Raw genomic sequence first — 13,307 nt, 5'->3', positions numbered from 1 at the left:
GCTTTGGCAAATTTTAAAAATTTAATTCTGCAAGAATTTATCTCAATGATATTACTTGCTAATGATATTGCAATGATATTTCGTTGCTAAATATAATTTCTCTTTCAATTGCTGAGATAGCAACTATAGATTGTTTATGTGACAATCATATCAACCATGTTGATAATGATAAATCCATCCAGTGGTGTTCTTTCTGATATCTATGTTGTCTGTCTAATCAGAAACATAATGTACAATTAAAAAAAAACAGAATTTATCGTCCCTTTTAAATATTTAAATATTCGTTTCCATTTTAATGATTTTTATTTGATTTGCAAATTGACTTAATAAGCTTATAATGAATCAAAATCAAATTAGGTTTTGTAGTTTAAAACCATTAAAATCATTAAAAACATTAACGAATCGATAGCTCTAAGAAAATAATTGAATGTTTTTTTCATTTATATCAGAGATCTTAATAAATTTAACATTAAGCCGCAAGCAGTGCAATTAGAAAACAATCTATATGATTAAATTTACTTTTTGTATACGTCTTTTAGAATTTGTAATTCTTTATTTTTTTTCTATTTACATTTCGACAAAATATTCAGAATATTTAATTTTGAACACTCGATTGATATTTTATTTTTAAATTACTATTATTACACTATTACAACAGATTATACATCATCAATATACTACTATATGCATAATTAAAATTTCTGAAATCAAGTAATACATGCAGGTATCATTTTTAGATTGTATCAAACCATATTCACATATAAATTTACCGATTCTTTTATTCTATTGTTTGGTGTTTTAATCCATATAAACTTCGTAACAAACATATACGATCATTCGAAGCTAGTTGATTGCTTTACGTAAATAATCTCTTCTAAAGACATAGAAATACATTTCTTCACATAGAAATGTAATCTTTACGAATTAAATTTAATTTCAGATCCGTTACATAGCGACAGACAATATCATGTTTCATAATTGAAAAGAACATTTCTTTATAATGCTATCCTTCTATGCATAGCTTCTTATAACAAATTTGATCTTGTATTTACAAATTATTCCATTATTTATTTTATATTTTCTTGTGAAAATTCAGCGATTTGAAATAATAATATAATATTAACATTGCTTGATCTTGAGATTAGAATTATGTTTTATTATTTTCTTTTTCAAGAGATTCAAATTCATTGCTTCTATACTTGAATTTTTTAGGAATTCTTGAACTGTTTGTGGCTGACAAACAATAAAGAATGTTTCAGCTATTTTAAAATGGATTTTTATTGACATTGAATATATTCCATGAAGCGTCTCGTTGCTGGTGAGGATTTTTCATTTTCTTCAATAACGATATCGATTCATCTTTATCGATTTTACTATCCGCTTTCATGTTTGTTTTATTTGTCTTATTATCAATATAAACTCAATTATTTCTATAGTCTTGCAACGTTTTTTGTTGAAAATAAGATTTCTTTCGAATATAACATTTCTTCGAAACAAGATCGAATAATCTTGTTTCTTTTGCTGTATACTATTATCAAATATTGTTTAAATTTATCTTCCACTTACTCCTTTGATTTTCGGTATATTCCGAGTATAATTCCGAAATTTGTAAATGTGCTACAAATAGCTTTTCGCCATATTATTTTTCATTGGCATTGATTCTTCTTAACGTTTTTGTTCGATTTTTTACATAAATAAATTCGCTTCAGCTTATAAATATAATGATAATTTTTTTGTATGTAATATAGACTTTATTGATTCAATAATTATTCTATTCTGTCTCTCGATAAATTTGTTTTGTTCTAGTGCACGCGATATTGTTGTCTTATGTTTAATGTTTTTTGCAAATAATTCAAAAATAATTTTTGACAGCTTTATTACAAAATTTTTTATTATAATCAATTCTCATTTTACATTATGCATTTATGTTTATGTATCAATATAAAAGTATTTTAAATAATCGAAAACTTTTGTTTTCTCTTTCAAGAATATAATAAACATAACAATACTTTAAATAATCGTCCTTCAAGATAATACAAAACATTCGAGATAAAACGAAATAAAAATAATATGATCCTCCAATAAATAATTGACTCATCTTACTACATAATAGATCGGTATAAAACATTTCTTTGTATACTTCTTTGTATACTTGGCCTTTGCAGATTGCCTTTTCGGAAAAGATATTTTGCATATGTATATATTCTTCACAAAAGGTATCACATCATTTTATTACATCATTGATTTTGAAATTTATACATTCAAATTTATTATATATTGCAATATTTTAAAATTTACATACTCTAATTTTTTATGCCATTGTTCTGATATAACACTCATTTGCTTTTATCATAAATACCGGTGTAAAATTTAATTTATATAATTTGTTATTAAGTTTATTTTCCTTAACAATTTATTGTTTTTCTATTGTAGAAATATACATTTTGTCAATTATCTTCAAAAATAATTCTTCTTCCTTTTTTAAAAGAACATTCGATTAACAATAAATTCTTCTTTGATTATAATAGATATAGTACTCTACTGATTGTGTAATGCGGTCTTCAATATTTACTTCAACATTGATGTCTCCTTTGCTTTAACGTACAATGTATTGCCATCGCTCATTCGAAGCGTGTATGTATTTACTACATACATTTTCATATTTTTGAACCATTCTTTTCTGAAAAATATGTATTCCATTGCATTCAAATCGGCAAATCATGTATCTTCATCTTTCATTCATAGAACATTCTCTACGTTAAATAGTTCAGCTGAATTAGAATGTTTAATATTTTTATTTTCTTTTCCATTTTTTTAAACTATCAAGGATTATCCTTTTCTATATGCCTTTTTCAAAATATAATCATGTACGTCATATCCGAATTTTCTGTAAAAATGACATGTGTTGTTGTTGTTATTCTTCTTCTTCTTCTTCTTTTTCTTCTTCTTCTTCTTATTATTATTATATCAGGGCCTCACAGAATCACAGGAAATATAAAAATCATGGCTAATATGATTTTTTCGATAAAATCCTTTCATATAGTAGGTTTTTTTCGTCTTTTCACAAAATATTGTATATCTCGCATTTTCATTCATTGTATATCAAGCATTCATTTATTATGTAATCTGTCTTCAATCATCTGTCTTCCGTTCATACAGCATAGCAAGCTATGCGAACATCATCATATTTTGTTTTTAAATTTTATGATTGTTTAAATTTTTATGATGATAAAATTAGAATCTTTTTGTTTCATATTGTTTCATATGTCTTTAAATCTTTGTATCAACGAAACTATTTTTGAAATGTGATCTGCGATGAATTTTTTCAGGTTCATTTTTTCTATAAATTGATCCAAAAATACTTATATCGATTAATCACTTTTTTCACCGTATAATATGTAATCTTGTCCATATCTGTGCAGTAATAGAATAGTTCGATAAATGTTTAAATTAACTAAATTAATTTAAGATGACTTCTCATCAAAAATGTTTGAGTTTTAGCATCTTTTTGAATCCATAATACATCGGCTTTATTTTTAAATCTGAAAATCGATTTATCCATATACATTTTCAGTTTCTTCCATCATGTAAATTTTTTGTTTCCACAACTAATAATTTTGTTTATTAAAACGAAAGTGATACAGTTTTGTTTCGGTCATTTTTATTTTATTTTTAACAAGCACAAAATACACCTTCGTATTAAATCATAAAACAGTATACTTCTTCATTCACATTCAGTGTACTTCTTTTAGTTTCAAATTACTCACTATATAATAATGATATGAAGATATGAAGGAAGATATGATACTGAACTATTAGGGAAACCTATTAAATTGTGAAATGATTTGATTAAAATAAAGAATATACAATAAGAAAAATATATTTAATAAAGGAAATAGGAAAACTTATATAGATATGGTTTATATCGATACTTTTGTTCTATTATATTGAACTTACTACGTTGCGTCATATAGCAGTTTAAAAAGAAGAATCAGGAAAGACGAAAAAAAATTGAAACAACATCCAGTGATTCCCAAACATAAATATATAAAATATGAGTCGCATCTTTATATATATAAACTCAATATGAGATTCGAAAAATTTTATTTGGTTTGAAAGATTCGGAGATTAAAAAAGTTCTGACATTGAAGAAGTTCTGAGTTCTAAAAGCTGCCCTCTAAAGACCATCTCAATGCTCATTTCGTGAGATCGTGAATTTTTAGTGAAATACAAGCTAATAATATTGTAAATCAGTCTTCTAACTGAATGATATTCCCAACATAAAAAAAATTTTCAGAATTTAACTGAAGGACCATTTGATCTACAGAATCCAGCGAAACTGATCATGAATGCTTATAACAATTTTTCTCAAAATGATACTAATTGTCATTGAGATTGACATAACTGAAAAATGTTGTCTCAAGTCCCAAAATCACATTCGCACTGCACTCGAAGTGTTTACAATATTAACAAATGTATATTTGTTAACAAGTATTAACAAGTTTGTTAACAAGTGTTAACAAATATATAATTTCAAGGACTCTTTTAATTCTTCTAACAAAAACATTACTATCTTCGCAACATCATCTTGTACCATCTGTTTAATATTTTAACATTTTTTATTAAAAGATCGATATTCACATTGTTATTAATTTTAATAAAATTTCATAAAAATTTAATAAAATTAATTCTATTTTAAAATTTTTTTTTTAATATTATATAACTTTTTTTTAAAGAAATTAGGTAATTTTTTTAAATATATTAAATATATTCTTTTATTTTAATTTATTCTTAATAAATAAATAATTTTTTAATAGCAATAGTATATAATAAAAGTTGAAGATAAAATAATTAAATTATCTTAGAGATAAAAAAATATAATTATACAATATAACAATATATATCACACTTTATCATTATAACAAATCAATATTTGTTCAAAACACAAGTAATTATTTCTCAACAATTATTTCTTAATTATAATTATAATGATAATCAATTATAATGATTATATCTGAATTATAACGATAATCAATATAATATTCATAAAAAATAATAAAATTTCAATTAAAAAAATGCAAAAATATTTTTAGTAAAAAAAAAAAAAAAAATTTAAATAAAAATGATCGTTATAAATATGCTAACGATGTTTTGTAAAAGCTTTAAATCTTATGCTTTTAAAAATTTATATTTATTGCGAAAATATCAAAAAATACAAATGCGTTTATTTTCAAATAATTATAAAGTTTTTTCAGTTATTTTATTAAAAAATAAATTAATAAATGTGAATTATTGAAAAAATAAATTAAAATTGAAGAGAAGTTATTTTCAGTATTCAATATATGAATAGTTATCATATTTTTATATATTTTTAATATATTTTATATCTTATATTTTATATTTATTTATTTATTATATTTTATATCTTTTATTATTATAATTATCATATTCAATATATTTTATTATTAAACTATTTTTAAAAAATTTTATATTTTCTACATAGATAAAAATAAAAAAAAATACGGATACCGATTTAATCCGGAATTCTCAAAAATATTTGTGATTTTTTCTCCTTTTCATTATTATTTCGTTAACTAATTTAACTCATTATAATAATAGATAAATATTTTCATAAATTTATATATTTTAAAGCTAAAATATGAAATATATATTATAAATTATAGTGTGGAACATTATAATCAATATGAACACAAATGGCAGAAGGTAACAATATCGATTATCATTGAAATTAAATATATTGATTAAACGAAGTCTGATATAAGGATTAAGGAGTAATGTTGTTCTCTGTTCTGAGAATATTGTATTTTATAATAAGCGAATTATCATGATATAAATAATTTTAATATATAAATTAATATTAAATTAATAAATAATATATACATAAATTTATCATGAAAAAATGAATGACAGTTGAACACAATATTAGTATCAAAAATGGAATGTTAGAAAATTCTTTGTTTAAAAAGAAAAAAGGACATTTATTGACACGAGTTTTCTTGGAAAAAAATTACTTCTTGTAAAATTGATGACTAATTTATATTTGATGACTCATTGAAAAGCAATTTGCAAAATAACGTCGTCTTGAAATAATTATTGGAAGAAAGAACATCAATGAATTCTACAGTGAAAGAGAAAGTGATAAAGAAAATCCAATAGTAGATGAATAGATAGCTTGTCTGAAAAAGAAAATTTGTAAATGAATCATTATTTTCTATTATTAATAGTAATCCTAGAATATTCAAATAGCGGGATAGATGGTATAGATACTTTTATAAATAATGTAGATAAGAATTCAAATATTGTAAATTAAAAATTTTGTGGTAGAATCTGAACAGATGACTATTTCCGTTAATTTTTTATTTTCGAACTCTTGTTTGTTTGGTTCATTTTATATTTCGTTTTTCCTTAAAGAGAAATATCTAGACTCATACTCTAAATTTACAAGCCTATTATGATGTTATAAATAAAGATCATTACCTCCTAGAGATTGCAGTCATTATTTGATTACAGTACAGGTTTAACTTGGTGTATTCGAACTCTAGCATACTGTAAGTTTCTAATCATGTTTCACAGTCATGTTTCACGTCTTGTCTTAATTGGCCGGATTGCGAGAATGATAATTTCTATAAAAACTTAGAATTTCTATAAAAACTTAACTCCAAGCTATGGTACACGGGAAAGAAGGCACTCTCCGGCGCCAATTGAGGAAACTGGAAGATAGATTGGTGGATGCATTTGCCGGTAGCGGCCAATCCATAGAGATATCTTCTTCTTTTTCATTGGAAGGTAATAATAGCTTTATTCGGCTAAGATACTTCTAACCAGATGGATTTCATTTCCTCATGGGATGAACTATGAATTGTCTACAAACAAAAAATTTAAACTTTACAGAAAAGAGGAAAGACTTGGAAAGCATGGAAATGGAATTTGTCCCACCTTACACGAGGGAATTTCGATTCAACCAACCAGGGCTTTGCATTTGTGCTGTGTGAGAAAACGACACTGTCCATTTTAGGAGCACAAAGGCGCAGCCAGTGCCACGCGAGGACGGACACATCAACTACTATCATATCACATTAGTTGCTGTTCAACATTAGCGGCACTAAAGATGATAAAGAACTTCGCTATCCTTGACAAAATCCATCGAATTTCGACCGAGAAAGAAAGGCAGACTTTTCACTACTAATAAATACATTGTTCTGACTAGAACGAAGAAGCAGGTCGTAGAGAAGACCAAGAGAGAAATCGAAGTGTGCAACGAATTCGTCATTCTCGATTACCTTCCTTCGAGATTAAGCCTTCTCGGAGGAGGAGAATATCTATTAGAAATTGAGATTTATTCCTGACATGGTATCCTGTTAAAGACAATAAAAAAGATGTAAGTAGTCGTCTTCATCTCTAAAAGTTTATAAGGCGCTTAATGAAAATATTGAGAATGACAGAATGACAGGTTAAGAGACTAGAAATTAATTGTTTTTTTTAGTGCCAGATTTTTACTAGATACCAGATAAAACCTTCATGGTGACTTTCTCTAGCACCTCCAAGGAGCACTGGGAATTCTTAGCGAACACTTTCTCCATTCCTTGTTTTTAATTAGATATGTCCCTCAGATACAAATGGCGTCCCTCTCAAATTATTACGTTTTATGATTATATCGGCCACACTAGTGCCGCTACTTTCTCGGATCACCTACTAAATCAGCTTCTCCTAGCAAAAGCTGCTTTCATAGATCAGTGTAATGTCTGATATGGAGCTGTGTACTCAAGAACTGGTATCATAAGAACCGACTCGCCTGCATTGCAATAAGATAATACTTCAGATAATACTTCAATTCTAAACTGAGACAGAGCTTCCTCCTGTTCTTTTGCCGCGAAACGGGGCATATTATATTGGCCGTGTATCGCTAAGGGCAATGATATCGCTTTCGGTTATATCTTAGAATTATATCCCATATCGATTTAGCCTAGTATTTTGGCGCTTTACATACACCTCCACGAAAGAGAGCGGGCAACGTAGGTTTATCGCCCTCAGTCTTGAAAAAACTGTCTCCCGGTTGTTAAGCTATTGAGTGTAAGTTGGACTTACCCCTGTGGGGAGATGATTCGCTTAGTCAACGATGGTACGGTCAAGCCGCCCTATTGCCATTCAGCAGGGATTACAAGGAACCATCGTCTTTCCCATACAAGTTGGTTTTCATCGTTGGGCCTCCCCACGTCGATATTACATATCGCCTGTTACTGCAATTGAGGTTATCTATCGCATAAAAGCTATTTGGTCATCGATACTCACAGCTTTACAATGTTGAGTACGAAGCGAGGAAGTGGATTTCTCGCTCCCGTTCCGCAGCCTTTCGCAATATAATTGCGTCGCAAGAGGCCACTTATCTCTTCGCGCCAATTATCTCTTTCCGCTATCATGGACGGAAAACGATGGAAAAAGATGGAACAGCGCTTTTTCGTGAACGCTTGACACTTGTTCACCCAGTGACTTCTCTGTGGCCTCTTTTCCGATGCAATATAAGTAAGAGGCGAAAGAATCATGACCGGTCAGCACTTGTATTATTTGGAAGGTAAATCGAGCCATCCATCCAAGACTAACAAGATTGCTTCGATGACACGCTAAGAGTAGCATTTGTGGAACTCGTCTTCCCACTTCGCTTTCGGCACTGGACTTGATGCTCCATCAATTCGATCGTCTTCATTGATATCACTGCCCTTTCAGCGGAGAACTTGCACTAAATTGTATACTTTGGCGTAATCTTCCGTCAAAAGATGAAAAAGCAACAATTTCGCCAATACCACTTCAATGCAGTATGTCCTCGCAATTCTAAAGGTGAACCGATGTTGAACTTGTTGCAGCTTGTCGATTTTTCATATAGTTCATCATTAGATTAGCCATCTATATGAGAGTACTATAGTGGGCCATATTCTGCATAGCCTCCACTATAAAGGCAACAAACATTCTTCTCGGATCCCCCTATGTTTAGCAATAAGTGGCATGCTTATTTTATCAAGTGCTATTTTTTCGAATCAAGGGACCAGACGACCAAAATGGATCTCGAAACGCCGTTTAGATAGATACTGAGATATTTCGTGGTTTCACACATATCGTTCGCCGTTCCATGATCGAAGCAGACGCAGCTCGGCACTTTCTCAGATAAAACTATATTTAAATCTTCTGAGGCGCCACGTCGAGCCTCGATCGGCAGATAGCGAAGAATTCAGCGAGACGGATGGTTCTCTCGACATTCTTACCGGCGGCGAGGATGAATGTATCATTCGCATAGTAGATGCCATCTGGCAGGAAAGTACGCAGAATCGTGTCGTAGGCGATGTCTCAGCACCGATATCTGTAGGACATCGCAATTCATTTTTCTGACAATATCGATACTCAGCTATTCGATGTACTTATCCCGGAGATAATCGTCTAGGATTCGATCTAGATAAATGGGCATATGATAATATACCAAGGCCTTCTTTATAATTTTCCAGTTCAGTTATTCCGTCACGCTTTGAGAAATGACCGAATCCGGAAGAGCCCTTATTTGTCGTATAGCGTTGATCGCGAAGTGATCTTTTTTGAAGCCGAATTGGAATTCCACCAAGTCCTTTTCGGAACGGGTAAATAGAGAACGATAATGTGTTCAAAAAGCTTTAGCAGGCATATTGATCGGTATGTGGATGGATATTGTCCATGAGTTTTCCTTCCTTATGAAACAAGACCTCGCTCGTCCTCACTTCCAGAGACTTAGGACTCACCCGAATCATCAATTTCAATCAAGCGTTGAAGAGTCTAACTAATCTTGATCCGAGAACGTAAAGCATCAAAATTCAGTTTCTCGGGCGAGGACCGTTGCCGCCGTTTTCCAGACCGCTTTGCTCCTTTGAACGAAATAGAAATCTGGATACCACAGCGAGAGCTTAATTTGTGTATGGATTAATATGTTATTCTGATTCTATCTTCTATATGAATTTAATTTTTTTTTCAATTTATGCATTAATCATAATAATATAAAGTCTCTATTGAAATTCATAATAATTGAATTCAATTCAGCCAAATCACGAATGACGATTTTTAAAAAATATTAAAGTATTTAGATTCTGTAAATCGTAAGCGATATAGTGATAGTTAGCAATAATACATTCAATAGAAATTAATAAAAGTCTTTACAATAAATTTGATAAGATTCAATTATAAAAGATAGAATAAAATAGTGATAGATAAGGCAGTGCAAATTATTAAAGCGCGAAATTTTTGAAGACATTTTTGAATAATTTAAATGCATCGAGAAACGGTTAAATAGAAATAGATAATAAAATTCAATAATTCAATTCGATTTCATCATTAAATATAACTTTTGCGTTCAAAGATTCATATTTTGCAAGCCATTTTTCAGAAATAACTGATTTTCAGTAACAAATGATAAATCGTATTTTATTTTTCAAAAATTCATAAATAATTTCGCTTGATGCGGGTAAAAGAATTTAGTGTATTATATATTTTCTTATTTCATAATTTTGTTTTTTGATATCTTTCTAAGATGATATCTTACATTATTTAAATAAATCAAATATTTTCCAAGTATGATTTGTCAAAATGAAATTTATCAGACGTTCGAACAGAAATATTACAAAATCTGAATAGTATTATTTTACTATAATTTAATTCCTATGCATAAAGTGGTTTTCTCATTATTTTTTTCGTCCATTGCTAATAACCATATAAATAACTTTGCAGATTAATAATGAAAAACTACTCATTAAGAATATCTATTATTCCAAACAAAGAATTATTGAATTTTTTTTTTTTAATAATTTCATTCAATCATACGAAGCAATAATATAAGTTGATAAAATCTTACGTTATCATTCTTTTTTTAACAAATATGATTGAGAAAAATTAAATATTTCGACTTTTCGATTATTCCTTGTGCCAACATCTTCTTTACAAAAACTTTTTCTTTTAAGTTTATAGTTTATTTACAATAATTTTGCGACATGAATTCGCGATATTTATTTAATTAGATAATGTTTTTTATTGTTGATTTTAATTTTTAATGATGTCACATTTTTCAATCCATTTTTGGATTAGATTTTTTGCGAAAACATTTTGGAATCATTAATTAATTTTTCAATATAAAAGATTCGATATTGTTTTTTTTCTTGTTTTCCTCTTTCCTCTTCTTTCTATAATTCTTTTAGAAATGTCTTTATTTTCCATAAATTGGTTTGTTATTTTTTCTTTGATTCTTCTTTTTTACTTCATATAATTGGAAACAAAAAAAAATTTGTATTTTTTTTCTGATTTATTATACTTAAAATTTCAAAATGTCGTTTCGACGATTCCTATCTCTGGCGCTCTAATAATAATAATAATAATAATAATAATAATAATAATAATAACAAACTTCTTTTGTAAAATTTTCTGCTGCTCTTCATCCCATAGTTGTTGCAAAACTTCGTACTATTGCTAAATTATGTCTTAATGGAATTTCGGAGATTTGTAATTAATGTAGGAAGATTTTCTTCAAAGAATTTTTATAAATCTTACTTCTAATATTGAGTAATATTATATAAACTCGAAAATTGACTTTTCATTTATATTTATTTACAATTATTTATACCTTGATATTTTATTTATATAAGCACATAGTTATTTTGAACAAAAAAAAAGACATATCCATTCTGCTTTTTATTTTAGAAATAATCCTATTAAATTGTTTTTGATATCATTGATAAATGACTGTTTTATCATTTTCTAAGGCGCGATTTATATTGATTATGACGTTCATTGTACACTGTAAGTGTTATAATTGTAAAAAGTAAATTTTGATAGCTAAATATATAATTGCATTGCAATAGATTTATTATTACCATTATAATTTAAATGATTTTTACGATATCCATATTAAACATTAATTGTGAATTTGAATAAAAAAATATTGTATATAATTTTTTTATGTTTTTATTTATTAAGATTATCTAATTATTTAGATATATTTAAGATGATTCTTTAAAAATCCCGAAATTAATTAAATATTATAAAAACAAAGTTTTCTTTCGTTTCAGACAAAAATTTTAAAATTTAAAAAATTCTATTAGTTGATTATATTTGTTCTACTTCAGATAAAAAGATTGAAATCATATTTCATAAGTCAGCATTTTTTCAAATGAAATATTTTTTATCATAACATTAGATCTGACGAATCTTTTCAAAAATTTTTTTAGTGAAAATTGAGAATGAAAATTCTGTTTTTAATAAAAATTGTTTGAGTTATCATTTTTCAAAAATATAATACTGTATTAACGTTAATCAATATATATCAAGTAAGAAGTATGAAATAAAAGTTTACATCCTTTAATGTGTTTGGTTTTTTAAATACTTAATTAATGAGTTAGAGTTACTTAAATATGTATTCCTCGACAATTTAATAATTTCGTAATCATACATAAAGATTATAAATTATTTTCGTATTTGATTATATTTGAATCGATTTTGTATGTTATAAAAAGAAAAAAAAATAATTTAGAATTCATTTCTTATATATTGCATTTTTGAAATGTAAAAAAAAAATGAAAATAAATATTATGCAAAGTGAACTGTTTTATTTAATATTGAAGCTGAAAAAACTAAAGATAAAGAGAAAGAAAATTATATATTCATTTTTTCTTTGAAAAACCTGAAGAGATTTCTATGAAATTCTATGAAATTGGATTAATATTAAAGTAAGATTAATATTATTGACTAAATAAATAAAATTATAATTTAAATCTATTAATAAATAAAGTTATAATCTTTTAATATTTCATTTAAATTTTATAATGATAAAATATTCGAAAAATTTTTATCATAATTATTATTCTTTAATTTATGTTTGATAATGGTTTTAAGTGATAAGAAAAAAATAATTGTATTTAAGGTATAAACATATAATGATTTTACTAAGTTGTTCTCTAATATTGTTAATTTATTTAATACATTTGCCGATTGCACATTTATTTTAAAATCTGTTTCATGTTTAGAATATGTTGTGAATGATTTGAAAAAATAAAATATATAATCAACTACAATTGGAAAAAAGCTAATGATAATACATATTGTGTTTGATGATATCAAAAACTATATAAATACAAAGAATTATTAAAATTTTAAAACATTAATAAAAAATTAAGTTGATTATTGAAATTTTAAAACATTAATAAAAAATTAAGTTATTAATAAAAAATTAAGTTGATCCAAGAATTAACAAAAAATACTTTTGATAGAAAATTTATCTTTTATGAAAA

General features: G+C 26.8%; 1 long non-coding RNA gene across 1 annotated transcript; it reads right to left on the bottom strand.

The window, feature by feature from the left end:
- Nucleotides 1-6,251: 6,251 nt before the first annotated feature.
- LOC107992576 (uncharacterized) lies at nucleotides 6,252-9,771 on the bottom strand. The gene is made up of 3 exons (XR_003696286.2): nucleotides 8,311-9,771; nucleotides 8,107-8,258; nucleotides 6,252-6,884 (listed from the first exon to the last, which is right to left on the bottom strand). It is a non-coding gene; the product is annotated as an uncharacterized LOC107992576 (long non-coding RNA).
- Between the last annotated feature and the right edge of the window lie 3,536 nt (nucleotides 9,772-13,307).

The sequence above is a fragment of the Apis cerana genome, linkage group LG14, assembly GCF_029169275.1.
Source record: "Apis cerana isolate GH-2021 linkage group LG14, AcerK_1.0, whole genome shotgun sequence".
NCBI classification, from domain to species: Eukaryota; Metazoa; Arthropoda; class Insecta; order Hymenoptera; family Apidae; genus Apis; species Apis cerana.
Note: the sequence above shows the minus strand (reverse complement) of the source record. Positions and strands in the feature narration are given on the sequence as shown.